This window comes from Somniosus microcephalus, unplaced genomic scaffold (assembly GCF_052327205.1).
Source record: "Somniosus microcephalus isolate GS21.2 unplaced genomic scaffold, FLI_Smic_1.0 scaffold39, whole genome shotgun sequence".
NCBI classification, from domain to species: Eukaryota; Metazoa; Chordata; class Chondrichthyes; order Squaliformes; family Somniosidae; genus Somniosus; species Somniosus microcephalus.
The window spans coordinates 1,115,771-1,139,011 of NW_028225226.1; the positions used below are offsets into that span (position 1 = coordinate 1,115,771).

Here is a 23,241-nt window from a genome sequence, read left to right on the forward strand (position 1 = left end):
ACGAAGCACTGGACAACACACATTTTTCTCCCCCTCTTATTTGGAACTGGGAATGAGAGGTTGAGCCTATCATCTGATGTCGAGAACAATAAATCAACCGTCATTGATTCAGGCAGCAAACGGTCCCGTAACCGTGGTTGGTATGCAGATGCCAAGCTTGTATGTCCCAAATTTCCAGCAGCTGGGACAACAAGAGTTCAGGTTCCACCGAGATTTGAACTCGGATCGCTGGACTCAAAGTCCAGAGTGGTCACCATTACAGCATGCAACCGGCGCTGAAGAATTCATTAGAATCTTTTCTTAAAATCAACAACATTACCGTCGCCACCATTATACTTTGTCTCGCTCTGGTCTCATCCTTAACTTCAGCTTGCCCCTCTGCTAAGCCTCGGTTCCGAGTAAATCACACAGCTGCCTTGATGGCTATCGGTTCACAAATCTCTGCTTCTTTTTCACACTGCTCATAGCAGCTTGTATTGCAGTCCTGCCAGGTAAAATGTGAATAATCTTTGCAAGGCACTGCTGTACGAAAGATAAGCAATTGTTAACATTTTTCGAGAATACGAAGTGCAATGTCTACGTTTCAAGAAGCACTGCTTTCAATTTCAGCAAGTATGCCAGCCGAATGCAGCTTAAAAGAAAATGTTGAGCATTCTGCTGTGCAGTGAAACGAAGCACTGGACAACACACATTTTTCTCCCCCTCTTATTTGGAACTGGGAATGAGAGGTTGAGCCTATCATCTGATGTCGAGAACAATAAATCAACCGTCATTGATTCAGGCAGCAAACGGTCCCGTAACCGTGGTTGGTATGCAGATGCCAAGCTTGTATGTCCCAAATTTCCAGCAGCTGGGACAACAAGAGTTCAGGTTCCACCGAGATTTGAACTCGGATCGCTGGACTCAAAGTCCAGAGTGGTCACCATTACAGCATGCAACCGGCGCTGAAGAATTCATTAGAATCTTTTCTTAAAATCAACAACATTACCGTCGCCACCATTATACTTTGTCTCGCTCTGGTCTCATCCTTAACTTCAGCTTGCCCCTCTGCTAAGCCTCGGTTCCGAGTAAATCACACAGCTGCCTTGATGGCTATCGGTTCACAAATCTCTGCTTCTTTTTCACACTGCTCATAGCAGCTTGTATTGCAGTCCTGCCAGGTAAAATGTGAATAATCTTTGCAAGGCACTGCTGTACGAAAGATAAGCAATTGTTAACATTTTTCGAGAATACGAAGTGCAATGTCTACGTTTCAAGAAGCACTGCTTTCAATTTCAGCAAGTATGCCAGCCGAATGCAGCTTAAAAGAAAATGTTGAGCATTCTGCTGTGCAGTGAAACGAAGCACTGGACAACACACATTTTTCTCCCCCTCTTATTTGGAACTGGGAATGAGAGGTTGAGCCTATCATCTGATGTCGAGAACAATAAATCAACCGTCATTGATTCAGGCAGCAAACGGTCCCGTAACCGTGGTTGGTATGCAGATGCCAAGCTTGTATGTCCCAAATTTCCAGCAGCTGGGACAACAAGAGTTCAGGTTCCACCGAGATTTGAACTCGGATCGCTGGACTCAAAGTCCAGAGTGGTCACCATTACAGCATGCAACCGGCGCTGAAGAATTCATTAGAATCTTTTCTTAAAATCAACAACATTACCGTCGCCACCATTATACTTTGTCTCGCTCTGGTCTCATCCTTAACTTCAGCTTGCCCCTCTGCTAAGCCTCGGTTCCGAGTAAATCACACAGCTGCCTTGATGGCTATCGGTTCACAAATCTCTGCTTCTTTTTCACACTGCTCATAGCAGCTTGTATTGCAGTCCTGCCAGGTAAAATGTGAATAATCTTTGCAAGGCACTGCTGTACGAAAGATAAGCAATTGTTAACATTTTTCGAGAATACGAAGTGCAATGTCTACGTTTCAAGAAGCACTGCTTTCAATTTCAGCAAGTATGCCAGCCGAATGCAGCTTAAAAGAAAATGTTGAGCATTCTGCTGTGCAGTGAAACGAAGCACTGGACAACACACATTTTTCTCCCCCTCTTATTTGGAACTGGGAATGAGAGGTTGAGCCTATCATCTGATGTCGAGAACAATAAATCAACCGTCATTGATTCAGGCAGCAAACGGTCCCGTAACCGTGGTTGGTATGCAGATGCCAAGCTTGTATGTCCCAAATTTCCAGCAGCTGGGACAACAAGAGTTCAGGTTCCACCGAGATTTGAACTCGGATCGCTGGACTCAAAGTCCAGAGTGGTCACCATTACAGCATGCAACCGGCGCTGAAGAATTCATTAGAATCTTTTCTTAAAATCAACAACATTACCGTCGCCACCATTATACTTTGTCTCGCTCTGGTCTCATCCTTAACTTCAGCTTGCCCCTCTGCTAAGCCTCGGTTCCGAGTAAATCACACAGCTGCCTTGATGGCTATCGGTTCACAAATCTCTGCTTCTTTTTCACACTGCTCATAGCAGCTTGTATTGCAGTCCTGCCAGGTAAAATGTGAATAATCTTTGCAAGGCACTGCTGTACGAAAGATAAGCAATTGTTAACATTTTTTGAGAATACGAAGTGCAATGTCTACGTTTCAAGAAGCACTGCTTTCAATTTTAGCAAGTATGCCAGCCGAATGCAGCTTGCAAAGAAAATGTTGAGCAATCTGCTGTGCAGTGAAATGAAGCACTGGACAATACACATCTTTCTCCCCCGCTTATTTGGAACTGGGAATGAGAGGTTGAGCCTATCATCTGGATGTCGAGAACAATACATCAACCGTCATTGATTGAGGCAGCAAACGGTCCTGTAACCGTGGTTGGTATGCAGATGCCAAGCTTGTATGTCCCAAATTTCCAGCAGCTGGGACAACAAGAATTCAGGTTCCACCAAGATTTGAACTCGGATCGCTGGACTCAAAGTCCAGAGTGGTCACCATTACAGCATGCAAGCGGCGCTGAAGAATTCATTAGAATCTTTTCTTAAAATCAACAACATTACCATCTCCACCATTATACTTTGTCTCGGCCTGGTCTCATCCTTAACTTCAGCTTGCCCACTTGCCCCTCTGCTAAGCTTCGGTTCTGAGCAAATCACACAGCTGCCTTGATGGCTATCGGTTCACAAATCTCTGCTTCTTTTTCACACTGCTCATAGCAGCTTGTATTGCAGTCCTGCCAGGTAAAATGTGAATAATCTTTGCAAGGCACTGCTGTACGAAAGATAAGCAATTGTTAACTTTTTTCGAGAATACGAAGTGCAATGTCTACGTTTCAAGAAGCACTGCTTTCAATTTCAGCAAGTATGCCAGCCGAATGCAGCTTAAAAGAAAATGTTGAGCATTCTGCTGTGCAGTGAAACGAAGCACTGGACAACACACATTTTTCTCCCCCTCTTATTTGGAACTGGGAATGAGAGGTTGAGCCTATCATCTGATGTCGAGAACAATAAATCAACCGTCATTGATTCAGGCAGCAAACGGTCCCGTAACCGTGGTTGGTATGCAGATGCCAAGCTTGTATGTCCCAAATTTCCAGCAGCTGGGACAACAAGAGTTCAGGTTCCACCGAGATTTGAACTCGGATCGCTGGACTCAAAGTCCAGAGTGGTCACCATTACAGCATGCAACCGGCGCTGAAGAATTCATTAGAATCTTTTCTTAAAATCAACAACATTACCGTCGCCACCATTATACTTTGTCTCGCTCTGGTCTCATCCTTAACTTCAGCTTGCCCCTCTGCTAAGCCTCGGTTCCGAGTAAATCACACAGCTGCCTTGATGGCTATCGGTTCACAAATCTCTGCTTCTTTTTCACACTGCTCATAGCAGCTTGTATTGCAGTCCTGCCAGGTAAAATGTGAATAATCTTTGCAAGGCACTGCTGTACGAAAGATAAGCAATTGTTAACATTTTTTGAGAATACGAAGTGCAATGTCTACGTTTCAAGAAGCACTGCTTTCAATTTTAGCAAGTATGCCAGCCGAATGCAGCTTGCAAAGAAAATGTTGAGCAATCTGCTGTGCAGTGAAATGAAGCACTGGACAATACACATCTTTCTCCCCCGCTTATTTGGAACTGGGAATGAGAGGTTGAGCCTATCATCTGGATGTCGAGAACAATACATCAACCGTCATTGATTGAGGCAGCAAACGGTCCTGTAACCGTGGTTGGTATGCAGATGCCAAGCTTGTATGTCCCAAATTTCCAGCAGCTGGGACAACAAGAATTCAGGTTCCACCAAGATTTGAACTCGGATCGCTGGACTCAAAGTCCAGAGTGGTCACCATTACAGCATGCAAGCGGCGCTGAAGAATTCATTAGAATCTTTTCTTAAAATCAACAACATTACCATCTCCACCATTATACTTTGTCTCGGCCTGGTCTCATCCTTAACTTCAGCTTGCCCACTTGCCCCTCTGCTAAGCTTCGGTTCTGAGCAAATCACACAGCTGCCTTGATGGCTATCGGTTCACAAATCTCTGCTTCTTTTTCACACTGCTCATAGCAGCTTGTATTGCAGTCCTGCCAGGTAAAATGTGAATAATCTTTGCAAGGCACTGCTGTACGAAAGATAAGCAATTGTTAACTTTTTTCGAGAATACGAAGTGCAATGTCTACGTTTCAAGAAGCACTGCTTTCAATTTCAGCAAGTATGCCAGCCGAATGCAGCTTAAAAGAAAATGTTGAGCATTCTGCTGTGCAGTCAAACGAAGCACTGGACAACACACATTTTTCTCCCCCTCTTATTTGGAACTGGGAATGAGAGGTTGAGCCTATCATCTGATGTCGAGAACAATAAATCAACCGTCATTGATTCAGGCAGCAAACGGTCCCGTAACCGTGGTTGGTATGCAGATGCCAAGCTTGTATGTCCCAAATTTCCAGCAGCTGGGACAACAAGAGTTCAGGTTCCACCGAGATTTGAACTCGGATCGCTGGACTCAAAGTCCAGAGTGGTCACCATTACAGCATGCAACCGGCGCTGAAGAATTCATTAGAATCTTTTCTTAAAATCAACAACATTACCGTCGCCACCATTATACTTTGTCTCGCTCTGGTCTCATCCTTAACTTCAGCTTGCCCCTCTGCTAAGCCTCGGTTCCGAGGAAATCACACAGCTGCCTTGATGGCTATCGGTTCACAAATCTCTGCTTCTTTTTCACACTGCTCATAGCAGCTTGTATTGCAGTCCTGCCAGGTAAAATGTGAATAATCTTTGCAAGGCACTGCTGTACGAAAGATAAGCAATTGTTAACATTTTTCGAGAATACGAAGTGCAATGTCTACGTTTCAAGAAGCACTGCTTTCAATTTCAGCAAGTATGCCAGCCGAATGCAGCTTAAAAGAAAATGTTGAGCATTCTGCTGTGCAGTGAAACGAAGCACTGGACAACACACATTTTTCTCCCCCTCTTATTTGGAACTGGGAATGAGAGGTTGAGCCTATCATCTGATGTCGAGAACAATAAATCAACCGTCATTGATTCAGGCAGCAAACGGTCCCGTAACCGTGGTTGGTATGCAGATGCCAAGCTTGTATGTCCCAAATTTCCAGCAGCTGGGACAACAAGAGTTCAGGTTCCACCGAGATTTGAACTCGGATCGCTGGACTCAAAGTCCAGAGTGGTCACCATTACAGCATGCAACCGGCGCTGAAGAATTCATTAGAATCTTTTCTTAAAATCAACAACATTACCGTCGCCACCATTATACTTTGTCTCGCTCTGGTCTCATCCTTAACTTCAGCTTGCCCCTCTGCTAAGCCTCGGTTCCGAGTAAATCACACAGCTGCCTTGATGGCTATCGGTTCACAAATCTCTGCTTCTTTTTCACACTGCTCATAGCAGCTTGTATTGCAGTCCTGCCAGGTAAAATGTGAATAATCTTTGCAAGGCACTGCTGTACGAAAGATAAGCAATTGTTAACATTTTTCGAGAATACGAAGTGCAATGTCTACGTTTCAAGAAGCACTGCTTTCAATTTCAGCAAGTATGCCAGCCGAATGCAGCTTAAAAGAAAATGTTGAGCATTCTGCTGTGCAGTGAAACGAAGCACTGGACAACACACATTTTTCTCCCCCTCTTATTTGGAACTGGGAATGAGAGGTTGAGCCTATCATCTGATGTCGAGAACAATAAATCAACCGTCATTGATTCAGGCAGCAAACGGTCCCGTAACCGTGGTTGGTATGCAGATGCCAAGCTTGTATGTCCCAAATTTCCAGCAGCTGGGACAACAAGAGTTCAGGTTCCACCGAGATTTGAACTCGGATCGCTGGACTCAAAGTCCAGAGTGGTCACCATTACAGCATGCAACCGGCGCTGAAGAATTCATTAGAATCTTTTCTTAAAATCAACAACATTACCGTCGCCACCATTATACTTTGTCTCGCTCTGGTCTCATCCTTAACTTCAGCTTGCCCCTCTGCTAAGCCTCGGTTCCGAGTAAATCACACAGCTGCCTTGATGGCTATCGGTTCACAAATCTCTGCTTCTTTTTCACACTGCTCATAGCAGCTTGTATTGCAGTCCTGCCAGGTAAAATGTGAATAATCTTTGCAAGGCACTGCTGTACGAAAGATAAGCAATTGTTAACATTTTTCGAGAATACGAAGTGCAATGTCTACGTTTCAAGAAGCACTGCTTTCAATTTCAGCAAGTATGCCAGCCGAATGCAGCTTAAAAGAAAATGTTGAGCATTCTGCTGTGCAGTGAAACGAAGCACTGGACAACACACATTTTTCTCCCCCTCTTATTTGGAACTGGGAATGAGAGGTTGAGCCTATCATCTGATGTCGAGAACAATAAATCAACCGTCATTGATTCAGGCAGCAAACGGTCCCGTAACCGTGGTTGGTATGCAGATGCCAAGCTTGTATGTCCCAAATTTCCAGCAGCTGGGACAACAAGAGTTCAGGTTCCACCGAGATTTGAACTCGGATCGCTGGACTCAAAGTCCAGAGTGGTCACCATTACAGCATGCAACCGGCGCTGAAGAATTCATTAGAATCTTTTCTTAAAATCAACAACATTACCGTCGCCACCATTATACTTTGTCTCGCTCTGGTCTCATCCTTAACTTCAGCTTGCCCCTCTGCTAAGCCTCGGTTCCGAGTAAATCACACAGCTGCCTTGATGGCTATCGGTTCACAAATCTCTGCTTCTTTTTCACACTGCTCATAGCAGCTTGTATTGCAGTCCTGCCAGGTAAAATGTGAATAATCTTTGCAAGGCACTGCTGTACGAAAGATAAGCAATTGTTAACATTTTTCGAGAATACGAAGTGCAATGTCTACGTTTCAAGAAGCACTGCTTTCAATTTCAGCAAGTATGCCAGCCGAATGCAGCTTAAAAGAAAATGTTGAGCATTCTGCTGTGCAGTGAAACGAAGCACTGGACAACACACATTTTTCTCCCCCTCTTATTTGGAACTGGGAATGAGAGGTTGAGCCTATCATCTGATGTCGAGAACAATAAATCAACCGTCATTGATTCAGGCAGCAAACGGTCCCGTAACCGTGGTTGGTATGCAGATGCCAAGCTTGTATGTCCCAAATTTCCAGCAGCTGGGACAACAAGAGTTCAGGTTCCACCGAGATTTGAACTCGGATCGCTGGACTCAAAGTCCAGAGTGGTCACCATTACAGCATGCAACCGGCGCTGAAGAATTCATTAGAATCTTTTCTTAAAATCAACAACATTACCGTCGCCACCATTATACTTTGTCTCGCTCTGGTCTCATCCTTAACTTCAGCTTGCCCCTCTGCTAAGCCTCGGTTCCGAGTAAATCACACAGCTGCCTTGATGGCTATCGGTTCACAAATCTCTGCTTCTTTTTCACACTGCTCATAGCAGCTTGTATTGCAGTCCTGCCAGGTAAAATGTGAATAATCTTTGCAAGGCACTGCTGTACGAAAGATAAGCAATTGTTAACATTTTTTGAGAATACGAAGTGCAATGTCTACGTTTCAAGAAGCACTGCTTTCAATTTTAGCAAGTATGCCAGCCGAATGCAGCTTGCAAAGAAAATGTTGAGCAATCTGCTGTGCAGTGAAATGAAGCACTGGACAATACACATCTTTCTCCCCCGCTTATTTGGAACTGGGAATGAGAGGTTGAGCCTATCATCTGGATGTCGAGAACAATACATCAACCGTCATTGATTGAGGCAGCAAACGGTCCTGTAACCGTGGTTGGTATGCAGATGCCAAGCTTGTATGTCCCAAATTTCCAGCAGCTGGGACAACAAGAATTCAGGTTCCACCAAGATTTGAACTCGGATCGCTGGACTCAAAGTCCAGAGTGGTCACCATTACAGCATGCAAGCGGCGCTGAAGAATTCATTAGAATCTTTTCTTAAAATCAACAACATTACCATCTCCACCATTATACTTTGTCTCGGCCTGGTCTCATCCTTAACTTCAGCTTGCCCACTTGCCCCTCTGCTAAGCTTCGGTTCTGAGCAAATCACACAGCTGCCTTGATGGCTATCGGTTCACAAATCTCTGCTTCTTTTTCACACTGCTCATAGCAGCTTGTATTGCAGTCCTGCCAGGTAAAATGTGAATAATCTTTGCAAGGCACTGCTGTACGAAAGATAAGCAATTGTTAACTTTTTTCGAGAATACGAAGTGCAATGTCTACGTTTCAAGAAGCACTGCTTTCAATTTCAGCAAGTATGCCAGCCGAATGCAGCTTAAAAGAAAATGTTGAGCATTCTGCTGTGCAGTCAAACGAAGCACTGGACAACACACATTTTTCTCCCCCTCTTATTTGGAACTGGGAATGAGAGGTTGAGCCTATCATCTGATGTCGAGAACAATAAATCAACCGTCATTGATTCAGGCAGCAAACGGTCCCGTAACCGTGGTTGGTATGCAGATGCCAAGCTTGTATGTCCCAAATTTCCAGCAGCTGGGACAACAAGAGTTCAGGTTCCACCGAGATTTGAACTCGGATCGCTGGACTCAAAGTCCAGAGTGGTCACCATTACAGCATGCAACCGGCGCTGAAGAATTCATTAGAATCTTTTCTTAAAATCAACAACATTACCGTCGCCACCATTATACTTTGTCTCGCTCTGGTCTCATCCTTAACTTCAGCTTGCCCCTCTGCTAAGCCTCGGTTCCGAGTAAATCACACAGCTGCCTTGATGGCTATCGGTTCACAAATCTCTGCTTCTTTTTCACACTGCTCATAGCAGCTTGTATTGCAGTCCTGCCAGGTAAAATGTGAATAATCTTTGCAAGGCACTGCTGTACGAAAGATAAGCAATTGTTAACATTTTTCGAGAATACGAAGTGCAATGTCTACGTTTCAAGAAGCACTGCTTTCAATTTCAGCAAGTATGCCAGCCGAATGCAGCTTAAAAGAAAATGTTGAGCATTCTGCTGTGCAGTGAAACGAAGCACTGGACAACACACATTTTTCTCCCCCTCTTATTTGGAACTGGGAATGAGAGGTTGAGCCTATCATCTGATGTCGAGAACAATAAATCAACCGTCATTGATTCAGGCAGCAAACGGTCCCGTAACCGTGGTTGGTATGCAGATGCCAAGCTTGTATGTCCCAAATTTCCAGCAGCTGGGACAACAAGAGTTCAGGTTCCACCGAGATTTGAACTCGGATCGCTGGACTCAAAGTCCAGAGTGGTCACCATTACAGCATGCAACCGGCGCTAAAGAATTCATTAGAATCTTTTCTTAAAATCAACAACATTACCGTCGCCACCATTATACTTTGTCTCGCTCTGGTCTCATCCTTAACTTCAGCTTGCCCCTCTGCTAAGCCTCGGTTCCGAGTAAATCACACAGCTGCCTTGATGGCTATCGGTTCACAAATCTCTGCTTCTTTTTCACACTGCTCATAGCAGCTTGTATTGCAGTCCTGCCAGGTAAAATGTGAATAATCTTTGCAAGGCACTGCTGTACGAAAGATAAGCAATTGTTAACATTTTTCGAGAATACGAAGTGCAATGTCTACGTTTCAAGAAGCACTGCTTTCAATTTCAGCAAGTATGCCAGCCGAATGCAGCTTAAAAGAAAATGTTGAGCATTCTGCTGTGCAGTGAAACGAAGCACTGGGCAACACACATTTTTCTCCCCCTCTTATTTGGAACTCGGAATGAGAGGTTGAGCCTATCATCTGATGTCGAGAACAATAAATCAACCGTCATTGATTCAGGCAGCAAACGGTCCCGTAACCGTGGTTGACATGCAGATGCCAAGCTTGTATGTCCCAAATTTCCAGCAGCTGGGACAACAAGAATTCAGGTTCCACCGAGATTTGAACTCGGATCGCTGGATTCAGAGCCCAGAGTGCTTACCATTACACCATGGAACCTTTGCTGAACAGTTCCCTAGATTCTTTTCTCAAAATCAACAACATTAACATCTCCACCATTATACTTTGTCTCGGCCTGGTCTCATCCTTAACTTCAGCTTGCCCACTTGCCCCTCTGCTAAGCTTCGGTTCTGAGCAAATCACACAGCTGCCTTGATGGCTATCGGTTCACAAATCTCAGCTTCTTTTTCACACTGCTCATGGCAGATTGCATTGCAGTCCTGCCAGGTAAAATGTGAATAATCTTTGCAAGGCACTGCTGCACGATAGATAAGCAATTGTTAACTTTTTTCGAGAATACGAAGTGCAATGTCTACGTTTCAAGAAGCACTGCTTTCAATTTTAGCAAGTATGCCAGCCGAATGCAGCTTGCAAAGAAAATGTTGAGCAATCTGCTGTGCAGTGAAACGAAGCACTGGACAATACACATCTTTCTCCCCTGCTTATTTGGAACTGGGAAAGAGAGGTTGAGCCTATCATCTGATGTTGAGAACAATACATCAACCGTCATTGATTCAGGCAGCAAACGGTCCTGTAACCGTGGTTGGTATGCAGATGCCAAGCTTGTATGTCCCAAATTTCCAGCAGCTGGGACAACAAGAATTCAGGTTCCACCAAGATTTGAACTCGGATCGCTGGACTCAAAGTCCAGAGTGGTCACCATTACAGCATGCAACCGGCGCTGAAGAATTCATTAGAATCTTTTCTTAAAATCAACAACATTACTGTCGCCACCATTATACTTTGTCTCGCTCTGGTCTCATCCTTAACTTCAGCTTGCCCACTTGCCCCTCTGCTAAGACTCGGTTCCGAGTAAATCACACAGCTGCATTGATGGCTATCGGTTCACAAATCTCTGCTTCTTTTTCACACTGCTCATAGCAGCTTGTATTGCAGTCCTGCCAGGTAAAATGTGAATAATCTTTGCAAGGCACTGCTGTACGAAAGATAAGCAATTGTTAACTTTTTTCGAGAATACGAAGTGCAATGTCTACGTTTCAAGAAGCACTGCTTTCAATTTCAGCAAGTATGCCAGCCGAATGCAGCTTAAAAGAAAATGTTGAGCATTCTGCTGTGCAGTCAAACGAAGCACTGGACAACACACATTTTTCTCCCCCTCTTATTTGGAACTGGGAATGAGAGGTTGAGCCTATCATCTGATGTCGAGAACAATAAATCAACCGTCATTGATTCAGGCAGCAAACGGTCCCGTAACCGTGGTTGACATGCAGATGCCAAGCTTGTATGTCCCAAATTTCCAGCAGCTGGGACAACAAGAATTCAGGTTCCACCGAGATTTGAACTCGGATCGCTGGATTCAGAGCCCAGAGTGCTTACCATTACACCATGGAACCTTTGTTGAACAATTCCCTAGATTCGTTTCTCAAAATCAACAACATTACCATCTCCACCATTATACTTTGTCTCGGCCTGGTCTCATCCTTAACTTCAGCTTGCCCACTTGCCCCTCTGCTAAGCTTCGGTTCTGAGCAAATCACACAGCTGCCTTGATGGCTATCGGTTCACAAATCTCAGCTTCTTTTTCACACTGCTCATGGCAGATTGCATTGCAGTCCTGCCAGGTAAAATGTGAATAATCTTTGCAAGGCACTGCTGCACGATAGATAAGCAATTGTTAACTTTTTTCGAGAATACGAAGTGCAATGTCTACGTTTCAAGAAGCACTGCATTCAATTTTAGCAAGTATGCCAGCCGAATGCAGCTTGCAAAGAAAATGTTGAGCAATCTGCTGTGCAGTGAAACGAAGCACTGGACAATAGACATCTTTCTCCCCCGCTTATTTGGAACTGGGAATGAGAGGTTGAGCCTATCATCTGGATGTTGAGAACAATACATCAACCGTCATTGATTGAGGCAGCAAACGGTCCTGTAACCGTGGTTGGTATGCAGATGCCAAGCTTGTATGTCCCAAATTTCCAGCAGCTGGGACAACAAGAATTCAGGTTCCACCAAGATTTGAACTCGGATCGCTGGACTCAAAGTCCAGAGTGCTCACCATTACAGCATGCAAGCGGCGCTGAAGAATTCATTAGAATCATTTCTTAAAATCAACAACATTACCGTCACCACCATTATACTTTGTCTCGCTCTGGTCTCATCCTTAACTTCAGCTTGCCCACTTGCCCCTCTGCTAAGCCTCGGTTCTGAGTAAATCACACAGCTGCCTTGATGGCTATCGGTTCACAAATCTCTGCTTCTTTTTCACACTGCTCATAGCAGCTTGTATTGCAGTCCTGCCAGGTAAAATGTGAATAATCTTTGCAAGGCACTGCTGTACGAAAGATAAGCAATTGTTAACTTTTTTCGAGAATACGAAGTGCAACGTCTACGTTTCAAGAAGCACTGCTTTCAATTTCAGCAAGTATGCCAGCCGAATGCAGCTTAAAAGAAAATGTTGAGCATTCTGCTGTGCAGTCAAACGAAGCACTGGACAACACACATTTTTCTCCCCCTCTTATTTGGAACTGGGAATGAGAGGTTGAGCCTATCATCTGATGTCGAGAACAATAAATCAACCGTCATTGATTCAGGCAGCAAACGGTCCCGTAACCGTGGTTGGTATGCAGATGCCAAGCTTGTATGTCCCAAATTTCCAGCAGCTGGGACAACAAGAATTCAGGTTCCACCAAGATTTGAACTCGGATCGCTGGATTCAGAGCCCAGAGTGCTTACCATTACACCATGGAACCTTTGCTGAACTGATCCCTAGATACTTTTCTCAAAATCAACAACATTACCATCTCCACCATTATACTTTGTCTCGGCCTGGTCTCATCCTTAACTTCAGCTTGCCCACTTGCCCCTCTGCTAAGCTTCGGTTCTGAGCAAATCACACAGCTGCCTTGATGGCTATCGGTTCACAAATCTCAGCTTCTTTTTCACACTGCTCATGGCAGATTGCATTGCAGTCCTGCCAGGTAAAATGTGAATAATCTTTGCAAGGCACTGCTGCACGATAGATAAGCAATTGTTAACTTTTTTCGAGAATACGAAGTGCAATGTCTACGTTTCAAGAAGCACTGCTTTCAATTTTAGCAAGTATGCCAGCCGAATGCAGCTTGCAAAGAAAATGTTGAGCAATCTGCTGTGCAGTGAAACGAAGCACTGGACAATACACATCTTTCTCCCCCGCTTATTTGGAACTGGGAATGAGAGGTTGAGCCTATCATCTGATGTTGAGAACAATACATCAACCGTCATTGATTCAGGCAGCAAACGGTCCCGTAACCGTGGTTGGTATGCAGATGCCAAGCTTGTATGTCCCAAATTTCCAGCAGCTGGGACAACAAGAATTCAGGTTCCACCAAGATTTGAACTCGGATCGCTGGACTCAAAGTCCAGAGTGGTCACCATTACAGCATGCAACCGGCGCTGAAGAATTCATTAGAATCTTTTCTTAAAATCAACAACATTACCGTCGCCACCATTTTTCTTTGTCTCGGTCTGGTCTCATCCTTAACTTCAGCTTGCCCCTCTGCTAAGCCTCGGTTCTGAGTAAATCACACAGCTGCCTTGATGGCTATCGGTTCACAAATCTCTGCTTCTTTTTCACACTGCTCATAGCAGCTTGTATTGCAGTCCTGCCAGGTAAAATGTGAATAATCTTTGCAAGGCACTGCTGTACGAAAGATAAGCAATTGTTAACTTTTTTCGAGAATACGAAGTGCAATGTCTGCGTTTCAAGAAGCACTGCTTTCAATTTCAGCAAGTATGCCAGCCGAATGCAGCTTAAAAGAAAATGTTGAGCATTCTGCTGTGCAGTCAAACGAAGCACTGGACAACACACATTTTTCTCCCCCTCTTATTTGGAACTGGGAATGAGAGGTTGAGCCGATCATCTGATGTCGAGAACAATAAATCAACCGTCATTGATTCAGGCAGCAAACGGTCCCGTAACCGTGGTTGACATGCAGATGCCAAGCTTGTATGTCCCAAATTTCCAGCATCTGGGACAACAAGAATTCAGGTTCCACCGAGATTTGAACTCGGATCGCTGGATTCAGAGCCCAGAGTGCTTACCATTACACCATGGAACCTTTGCTGAACAGTTCCCTAGATTCTTTTCTCAAAATCAACAACATTAACATCTCCACCATTATACTTTGTCTCGGCCTGGTCTCATCCTTAACTTCAGCTTGCCCACTTGCCCCTCTGCTAAGCTTCGGTTCTGAGCAAATCACACAGCTGCCTTGATGGCTATCGGTTCACAAATCTCAGCTTCTTTTTCACACTGCTCATGGCAGATTGCATTGCAGTCCTGCCAGGTAAAATGTGAATAATCTTTGCAAGGCACTGCTGCACGATAGATAAGCAATTGTTAACTTTTTTCGAGAATACGAAGTGCAATGTCTACGTTTCAAGAAGCACTGCTTTCAATTTTAGCAAATATGCCAGCCGAATGCAGCTTGCAAAGAAAATGTTGAGCAATCTGCTGTGCAGTGAAACGAAGCACTGGACAATACACATCTTTCTCCCCCGCTTATTTGGAACTGGGAAAGAGAGGTTGAGCCTATCATCTGATGTCGAGAACAATAAATCAACCGTCATTGATTCAGGCAGCAAACGGTCCCGTAACCGTGGTTGGTATGCAGATGCCAGGTTTGTATGTCCCAAATTTCCAGCAGCTGGGACAACAAGAATTCAGGTTCCACCAAGATTTGAACTCGGATCGCTGGACTCAAAGTCCAGAGTGGTCACCATTACAGCATGCAACCGGCGCTGAAGAATTCATTAGAATCTTTTCTTAAAATCAACAACATTACCGTCGCCACCATTATACTTTGTCTCGCTCTGGTCTCATCCTTAACTTCAGCTTGCCCACTTGCCCCTCTGCTAAGCCTCGGTTCCGAGTAAATCACACAGCTGCATTGATGGCTATCGGTTCACAAATCTCTGCTTCTTTTTCACACTGCTCATAGCAGCTTGTATTGCAGTCCTGCCAGGTAAAATGTGAATAATCTTTGCAAGGCACTGCTGTACGAAAGATAAGCAATTGTTAACTTTTTTCGAGAATACGAAGTGCAATGTCTACGTTTCAAGAAGCACTGCTTTCAATTTTAGCAAGTATGCCAGCCGAATGCAGCTTGCAAAGAAAATGTTGAGCAATCTGCTGTGCAGTGAAACGAAGCACTGGACAATACACATCTTTCTCCCCCGCTTATTTGGAACTGGGAATGAGAGGTTGAGCCTATCATCTGGATGTTGAGAACAATACATCAACCGTCATTGATTGAGGCAGCAAACGGTCCCGTAACCGTGGTTGGTATGCAGATGCCAAGCTTGTATGTCCCAAATTTCCAGCAGCTGGGACAACAAGAATTCAGGTTCCACCAAGATTTGAACTCGGATCGCTGGACTCAAAGTCCAGAGTGCTCACCATTACAGCATGCAAGCGGCGCTGAAGAATTCATTAGAATCTTTTCTTAAAATCAACAACATTACCGTCACCACCATTATACTTTGTCTCGCTCTGGTCTCATCCTTAACTTCAGCTTGCCCACTTGCCCCTCTGCTAAGCCTCGGTTCTGAGTAAATCACACAGCTGCCTTGATGGCTATCGGTTCACAAATCTCTGCTTCTTTTTCACACTGCTCATAGCAGCTTGTATTGCAGTCCTGCCAGGTAAAATGTGAATAATCTTTGCAAGGCACTGCTGTACGAAAGATAAGCAATTGTTAACTTTTTTCGAGAATACGAAGTGCAATGTCTACGTTTCAAGAAGCACTGCTTTCAATTTCAGCAAGTATGCCAGCCGAATGCAGCTTAAAAGAAAATGTTGAGCAATCTGCTGTGCAGTCAAACGAAGCACTGGACAACACACATTTTTCTCCCCCTCTTATTTGGAACTGGGAACGAGAGGTTGAGCCTATCATCTGATGTCGAGAACAATAAATCAACCGTCATTGATTCAGGCAGCAAACGGTCCCGTAACCGTGGTTGGTATGCAGATGCCAAGCTTGTATGTCCCAAATTTCCAGCAGCTGGGACAACAAGAATTCAGGTTCCACCGAGATTTGAACTCGGATCGCTGGATTCAGAGCCGAGAGTGCTTACCATTACACCATGGAACCTTTGCTGAACTGTTCCCTAGATTCTTTTCTCAAAATCAACAACATTACCATCTCCACCATTATACTTTGTCTCGGCCTGGTCTCATCCTTAACTTCAGCTTGCCCACTTGCCCCTCTGCTAAGCTTCGGTTCTGAGCAAATCACACAGCTGCCTTGATGGCTATCGGTTCACAAATCTCAGCTTCTTTTTCACACTGCTCATGGCAGATTGCATTGCAGTCCTGCCAGGTAAAATGTGAATAATCTTTGCAAGGCACTGCTGCACGATAGATAAGCAATTGTTAACTTTTTTCGAGAATACGAAGTGCAATGTCTACGTTTCAAGAAGCACTGCTTTCAATTTTAGCAAGTATGCCAGCCGAATGCAGCTTGCAAAGAAAATGTTGAGCAATCTGCTGTGCAGTGAAACGAAGCACTGGACAATACACATCTTTCTCCCCCGCTAATTTGGAACTGGGAATGAGAGGTTGAGCCTATCATCTGATGTTGAGAACAATACATCAACCGTCATTGATTCAGGCAGCAAACGGTCCCGTAACCGTGGTTGGAATGCAGATGCCAAGCTTGTATGTCCCAAATTTCCAGCAGCTGGGACAACAAGAATTCAGGTTCCACCAAGATTTGAACTCGGATCGCTGGACTCAAAGTCCAGAGTGGTCACCATTACAGCATGCAACCGGCGCTGAAGAATTAATTAGAATCTTTTCTTAAAATCAACAACATTACCGTCGCCACCATTTTTCTTTGTCTCCGTCTGGTCTCATCCTTAACTTCAGCTTGCCCCTCTGCTAAGCCTCGGTTCTGAGTAAATCACACAGCTGCCTTGATGGCTATCGGTTCACAAATCTCTGCTTCTTTTTCACACTGCTCATAGCAGCTTGTATTGCAGTCCTGCCAGGTAAAATGTGAATAATCTTTGCAAGGCACTGCTGTACGAAAGATAAGCAATTGTTAACTTTTTTCGAGAATACGAAGTGCAATGTCTACGTTTCAAGAAGCACTGCTTTCAATTTTAGCAAGTATGCCAGCCGAATGCAGCTTGCAAAGAAAATGTTGAGCAATCGGCTGTGCAGTGAAACGAAGCACTGGACAATACACATCTTTCTCCCCCTCTTATTTGGAACTGGGAATGAGAGGTTGAGCCTATCATCTGATGTCGAGAACAATAAATCAACCGTCATTGATTCAGGCTGCAAACGGTCCCGTAACCGTGGTTGGTATGCAGATGCCAAGCTTGTATGTCCCAAATCAAATTTCCAGCAGCTGGGACAACAAGAATTCAGGTTCCACCGAGATTTGAACTCGGATCGCTGGATTCAGAGCCCAGAGTGCTTACCATTACACCATGGAACCTTTGCTGAACAGTTCCCTAGATTCTTTTCTCAAAATCAACAACATTAACATCTCCACCATTATACTTTGTCTCGGCCTGGTTTCATCCTTAACTTCAGCTTGCCCACTTGCCCCTCTGCTAAGCTTCGGTTCTGAGCAAATCACACAGCTGCCTTGATGGCTATCGGTTCACAAATCTCAGCTTCTTTTTCACACTGCTCATGGCAGATTGCATTGCAGTCCTGCCAGGTAAAATGTGAATAATCTTTGCAAGGCACTGCTGCACGATAGATAAGCAATTGTTAACTTTTTTCGAGAATACGAAGTGCAATGTCTACGTTTCAAGAAGCACTGCTTTCAATTTTAGCAAGTATGCCAGCCGAATGCAGCTTGCAAAGAAAATGTTGAGCAATCTGCTGTGCAGTGAAACGAAGCACTGGACAACACACATCTTTCTCCCCCGCTTATTTGGAACTGGGAAAGAGAGGTTGAGCCTGTCATCTGATGTTGAGAACAATACATCAACCGTCATTGATTCAGGCAGCAAACGGTCCCGTAACCGTGGTTGGTATGCAGATGCCAAGCTTGTATGTCCCAAATTTCCAGCAGCTGGGACAACAAGAATTCAGGTTCCACCAAGATTTGAACTCGGATCGCTGGACTCAAAGTCCAGTGTGCTCACGATTACAGCATGCAAGCGGCGCTGAAGAATTCATTAGAATCTTTTCTTAAAATCAACAACATTACCGTCACCACCATTATACTTTGTCTCGCTCTGGTCTCATCCTTAACTTCAGCTTGCCCACTTGCCCCTCTGCTAAGCCTCGGTTCTGAGCAAATCACACAGCTGCCTTGATGGCTATCGGTTCACAAATCTCAGCTTCTTTTTCACACTGCTCATGGCAGATTGCATTGCAGTCCTGCCAGGTAAAATGTGAATAATCTTTGCAAGGCACTGCTGCACGATAGATAAGCAATTGTTAACTTTTTTCGAGAATACGAAATGCAATGTCTACGTTTCAAGAAGCACTGCTTTCAATTTTAGCAAGTATGCCAGCCGAATGCAGCTTGCAAAGAAAATGTTGATCAATCTGCTGTGCAGTGAAACGAAGCACTGGACAATACACATTTTTCTCCCCCGCTTATTTGGAACTGGGAATGAGAGGTTGAGCCTATCATCTGATGTTGAGAACAATACATCAACCGTCATTGATTCAGGCAGCAAACGGTCCCGTAACCGTGGTTGGAATGCCAAGCTTGTATGTCCCAAATTTCCAGCAGCTGGGACAACAAGAATTCAGATTCCACCAAGATTTGAACTCGGATCGCTGGACTCAAAGTCCAGAGTGGTCACCATTACAGCATGCAACCGGCGCTGAAGAATTCATTAGAATCTTTTCTTAAAATCAACAACATTACCGTCGCCACCATTATACTTTGTCTCGCTCTGGTCTCATCCTTAACTTCAGCTTGCCCCTCTGCTAAGCCTCGGTTCCGAGTAAATCACACAGCTGCCTTGATGGCTATCGGTTCACAAATCTCTGCTTCTTTTTCACACTGCTCATAGCAGCTTGTATTGCAGTCCTGCCAGGTAAAATGTGAATAATCTTTGCAAGGCACTGCTGTACGAAAGATAAGCAATTGTTAACTTTTTCCGAGAATACGAAGTGCAATGTCTACGTTTCAAGAAGCACTGCTTTCAATTTCAGCAAGTATGCCAGCCGAATGCAGCTTAAAAGAAAATGTTGAGCATTCTGCTGTGCAGTCAAACGAAGCACTGGACAACACACATTTTTCTCCCCCTCTTATTTGGAACTGGGAATGAGAGGTTGAGCCTATCATCTGATGTCGAGAACAATAAATCAACCGTCATTGATTCAGGCAGCAAACGGTCCCGTAACCGTGGTTGGTATGCAGATGCCAAGCTTGTGTGTCCCAAATTTCCAGCAGCTGGGACAACAAGAATTCAGGTTCCACCGAGATTTGAACTCGGATCACTGGATTCAGAGCCCAGAGTGCTTACCATTACACCATGGAACCTTTGCTGAACAGTTCCCTAGATTCTTTTCTCAAAATCAACAACATTACCATCTCCACCATTATACTTTGTCTCGGCCTGGTCTCATCCTTAACTTCAGCTTGCCCACTTGCCCCTCTGCTAAGCTTCGGTTCTGAGCAAATCACACAGCTGCCTTGATGGCTATCGGTTCACAAATCTCAGCTTCTTTTTCACACTGCTCATGGCAGATTGCATTGCAGTCCTGCCAGGTAAAATGTGAATAATCTTTGCAAGGCACTGCTGCACGATAGATAAGCAATTGTTAACTTTTTTCGAGAATACGAAGTGCAATGTCTACGTTTCAAGAAGCACTGCTTTCAATTTTAGCAAGTATGCCAGCCGAATGCAGCTTGCAAAGAAAATGTTGAGCAATCTGCTGTGCAGTGAAACGACGCACTGGACAATACACATCTTTCTCCCCCGCTTATTTGGAACTGGGAATGAGAGGTTGAGCCTATCATCTGATGTTGAGAACAATACATCAACCGTCATTGATTCAGGCAGCAAACGGTCCCGTAACCGTGGTTGGTATGCAGATGCCAAGCTTGTAAGTCCCAAATTTCCAGCAGCTGGGACAACAAGAATTCAGGTTCCACCAAGATTTGAACTCGGATCGCTGGACTCAAAGTCCAGAGTGGTCACCATTACAGCATGCAACCGGCGCTGAAGAATTCATTAGAATCTTTTCTTAAAATCAACAACATTACCGTCGCCACCATTATTCTTTGTCTCGGTCTGGTCTCATCCTTAACTTCAGCTTGCCCACTTGCCCCTCTGCTAAGCCTCGGTTCTGAGTAAATCACACAGCTGCCTTGATGGCTATCGGTTCACAAATCTCTGCTTCTTTTTCACACTGCTCATAGCAGCTTGTATTGCAGTCCTGCCAGGTAAAATGTGAATAATCTTTGCAAGGCACTGCTGTACGAAAGATAAGCAATTGTTAACTTTTTTCGAGAATACGAAGTGCAATGTCTACGTTTCAAGAAGCACTGCTTTCAATTTCAGCAAGAATGCCAGCCGAATGCAGCTTTAAAGAAAATGTTGAGCATTCTGCTGTGCAGTCAAACGAAGCACTGGACAACACACATTTTTCTCCCCCTCTTATTTGGAACTGGGAATGAGAGGTTGAGCCTATCATCTGATGTCGAGAACAATAAATCAACCGTCATTGATTCAGGCAGCAAACGGTCCCGTAACCGTGGTTGGTATACAAATGCCAAGCTTGTATGTCCCAAATTTCCAGCAGCTGGGACAACAAGAATTCAGGTTCCACCGAGATTTGAACTCGGATCGCTGGATTCAGAGCCCAGAGTGCTTACCATTACACCATGGAACCTTTGCTGAATAATTCCCTAGATTCTTTTCTCAAAATCAACAACATTACCATCTCCACCATTATACTTTGTCTCGGCCTGCTCTCATCCTTAACTTCAGCTTGCCCACTTGCCCCTCTGCTAAGCTTCGGTTCTGAGCAAATCACACAGCTGCCTTGATGGCTATCGGTTCACAAATCTCAGCTTCTTTTTCACACTGCTCATGGCAGATTGCATTGCAGTCCTGCCAGGTAAAATGTGAATAATCTTTGCAAGTCACTGCTGCACGATAGATAAGCAATTGTTAACTTTTTTCGAGAATACGAAGTGCAATGTCTACGTTTCAAGAAGCACTGCTTTCAATTTTAGCAAGTATGCCAGCCGAATGCAGCTTGCAAAGAAAATGTTGAGCAATCTGCTGTGCAGTGAAACGAAGCACTGGACAATACACATCTTTCTCCCCCACTTATTTGGAACTGGGAAAGAGAGGTTGAGCCTATCATCTGATGTTGAGAACAATACATCAACAGTCATTGATTCAGGCAGCAAACGGTCCCGTAACCGTGGTTGGTATGCAGATGCCAAGCTTGTATGTCCCAAATTTCCAGCAGCTGGGACAACAAGAATTCAGGTTCCACCAAGATTTGAACTCTGATCGCTGGACTCAAAGTCCAGAGTGGTCACCATTACAGCATGCAACCGGCGCTGAAGAATTCATTAGAATCTTTTCTTAAAATCAACAACATTACCGTCGCCACCATTATACTTTGTCTCGCTCTGGTCTCATCCTTAACTTCAGCTTGCCCACTTGCCCCTCTGCTAAGCCTCGGTTCCGAGTAAATCACACAGCTGCATTGATGGCTATCGGTTCACAAATCTCAGCTTCTTTTTCACATTGCTCATGGCAGATTGCATTGCAGTCCTGTCAGGTAAAATGTGAATAATCTTTGCAAGGCACTGCTGCACGATAGATAAGCAATTGTTAACTTTTTTCGAGAATACGAAGTGCAATGTCTACGTTTCAAGAAGCACTGCTTTCAATTTTAGCAAGTATGCCAGCCGAATGCAGCTTTAAAGAAAATGTTGAGCATTCAGCTGTGCAGTGAAACGAAGCACTGGACAACACACATTTTTCTCCCCCTCTTATTTGGAACTGGGAATGAGAGGTTGAGCCTATCATCTGATGTCGAGAACAATAAATCAACCGTCATTGATTCAGGCAGCAAACGGTCCCGTAACCGTGGTTGGTATGCAGATGCCAAGCTTGTATGTCCCAAATTTCCAGCAGCTGGGACAACAAGAATTCAAATTCCACCGAGATTTGAACTCGGATCGCTGGATTCAGAGCCCAAAGTGCTTACCATTACACCATGGAACCTTTGCAGAACAGTTTCCTAGATTCTTTTCTCAAAATCAACAACATTACCATCTTCACCATTATACTTTGTCTTGGCCTGGTCTCATCCTTAACTTCAGCTTGCCCACTTGCCCCTCTGCTAAGCTTCGGTTCTGAGCAAATCACACAGCTGCCTTGATGGCTATCGGTTCACAAATCTCAGCTTCTTTTTCACACTGCTCATGGCAGATTGCATTGCAGTCCTGCCAGGTAAAATGTGAATAATCTTTGCAAGGCACTGCTGCACGATAGATAAGCAATTGTTAACTTTTTCGAGAATACGAAGTGCAATGTCTACGTTTCAACAAGCACTGCTTTCAATTTTAGCAAGTATGCCAGCCGAATGCAGCTTGCAAAGAAAATGTTGAGCAATCTGCTGTGCAGTGAAAGGAAGCACTGGACAATACACATCTTTCTCCCCCGCTTATTTGGAACTGGGAATGAGAGGTTGAGCCTATCATCTGATGTTGAGAACAATACATCAACCGTCATTGATTCAGGCAGCAAACGGTCCCGTAACCGTGGTTGGTATGCAGATGCCAAGCTTGTATGTCCCAAATTTCCAGCAGCTGGGACAACAAGAATTCAGGTTCCACCAAGATTTGAACTCGGATCGCTGGACTCAAAGTCCAGAGAGGTCACCATTACAGCATGCAACCGGCGCTGAAGAATTCATTAGAATCTTTTCTTAAAATCAACAACATTACCATCAC

At 44.5% G+C, this 23,241-nt stretch overlaps 6 non-coding genes across 6 annotated transcripts; all 6 read right to left on the reverse strand.

Annotated features, from left to right (window-relative positions):
- Positions 1 to 10,264: 10,264 nt before the first annotated feature.
- Positions 10,265 to 10,336, reverse strand: trnaq-cug (transfer RNA glutamine (anticodon CUG)). The gene has a single exon. It is a non-coding gene; the product is annotated as a tRNA-Gln (tRNA).
- A 1,283-nt stretch (positions 10,337 to 11,619) lies between these two features.
- Positions 11,620 to 11,691, reverse strand: trnaq-cug (transfer RNA glutamine (anticodon CUG)). The gene has a single exon. It is a non-coding gene; the product is annotated as a tRNA-Gln (tRNA).
- Positions 11,692 to 14,322: 2,631 nt separating this feature from the next.
- On the reverse strand, positions 14,323 to 14,394 carry trnaq-cug (transfer RNA glutamine (anticodon CUG)). Its single transcript has one exon. It is a non-coding gene; the product is annotated as a tRNA-Gln (tRNA).
- A 3,315-nt stretch (positions 14,395 to 17,709) lies between these two features.
- On the reverse strand, positions 17,710 to 17,781 carry trnaq-cug (transfer RNA glutamine (anticodon CUG)). Its single transcript has one exon. It is a non-coding gene; the product is annotated as a tRNA-Gln (tRNA).
- A 1,947-nt stretch (positions 17,782 to 19,728) lies between these two features.
- On the reverse strand, positions 19,729 to 19,800 carry trnaq-cug (transfer RNA glutamine (anticodon CUG)). The gene has a single exon. It is a non-coding gene; the product is annotated as a tRNA-Gln (tRNA).
- Positions 19,801 to 21,083: 1,283 nt separating this feature from the next.
- Positions 21,084 to 21,155, reverse strand: trnaq-cug (transfer RNA glutamine (anticodon CUG)). The gene has a single exon. It is a non-coding gene; the product is annotated as a tRNA-Gln (tRNA).
- Between the last annotated feature and the right edge of the window lie 2,086 nt (positions 21,156 to 23,241).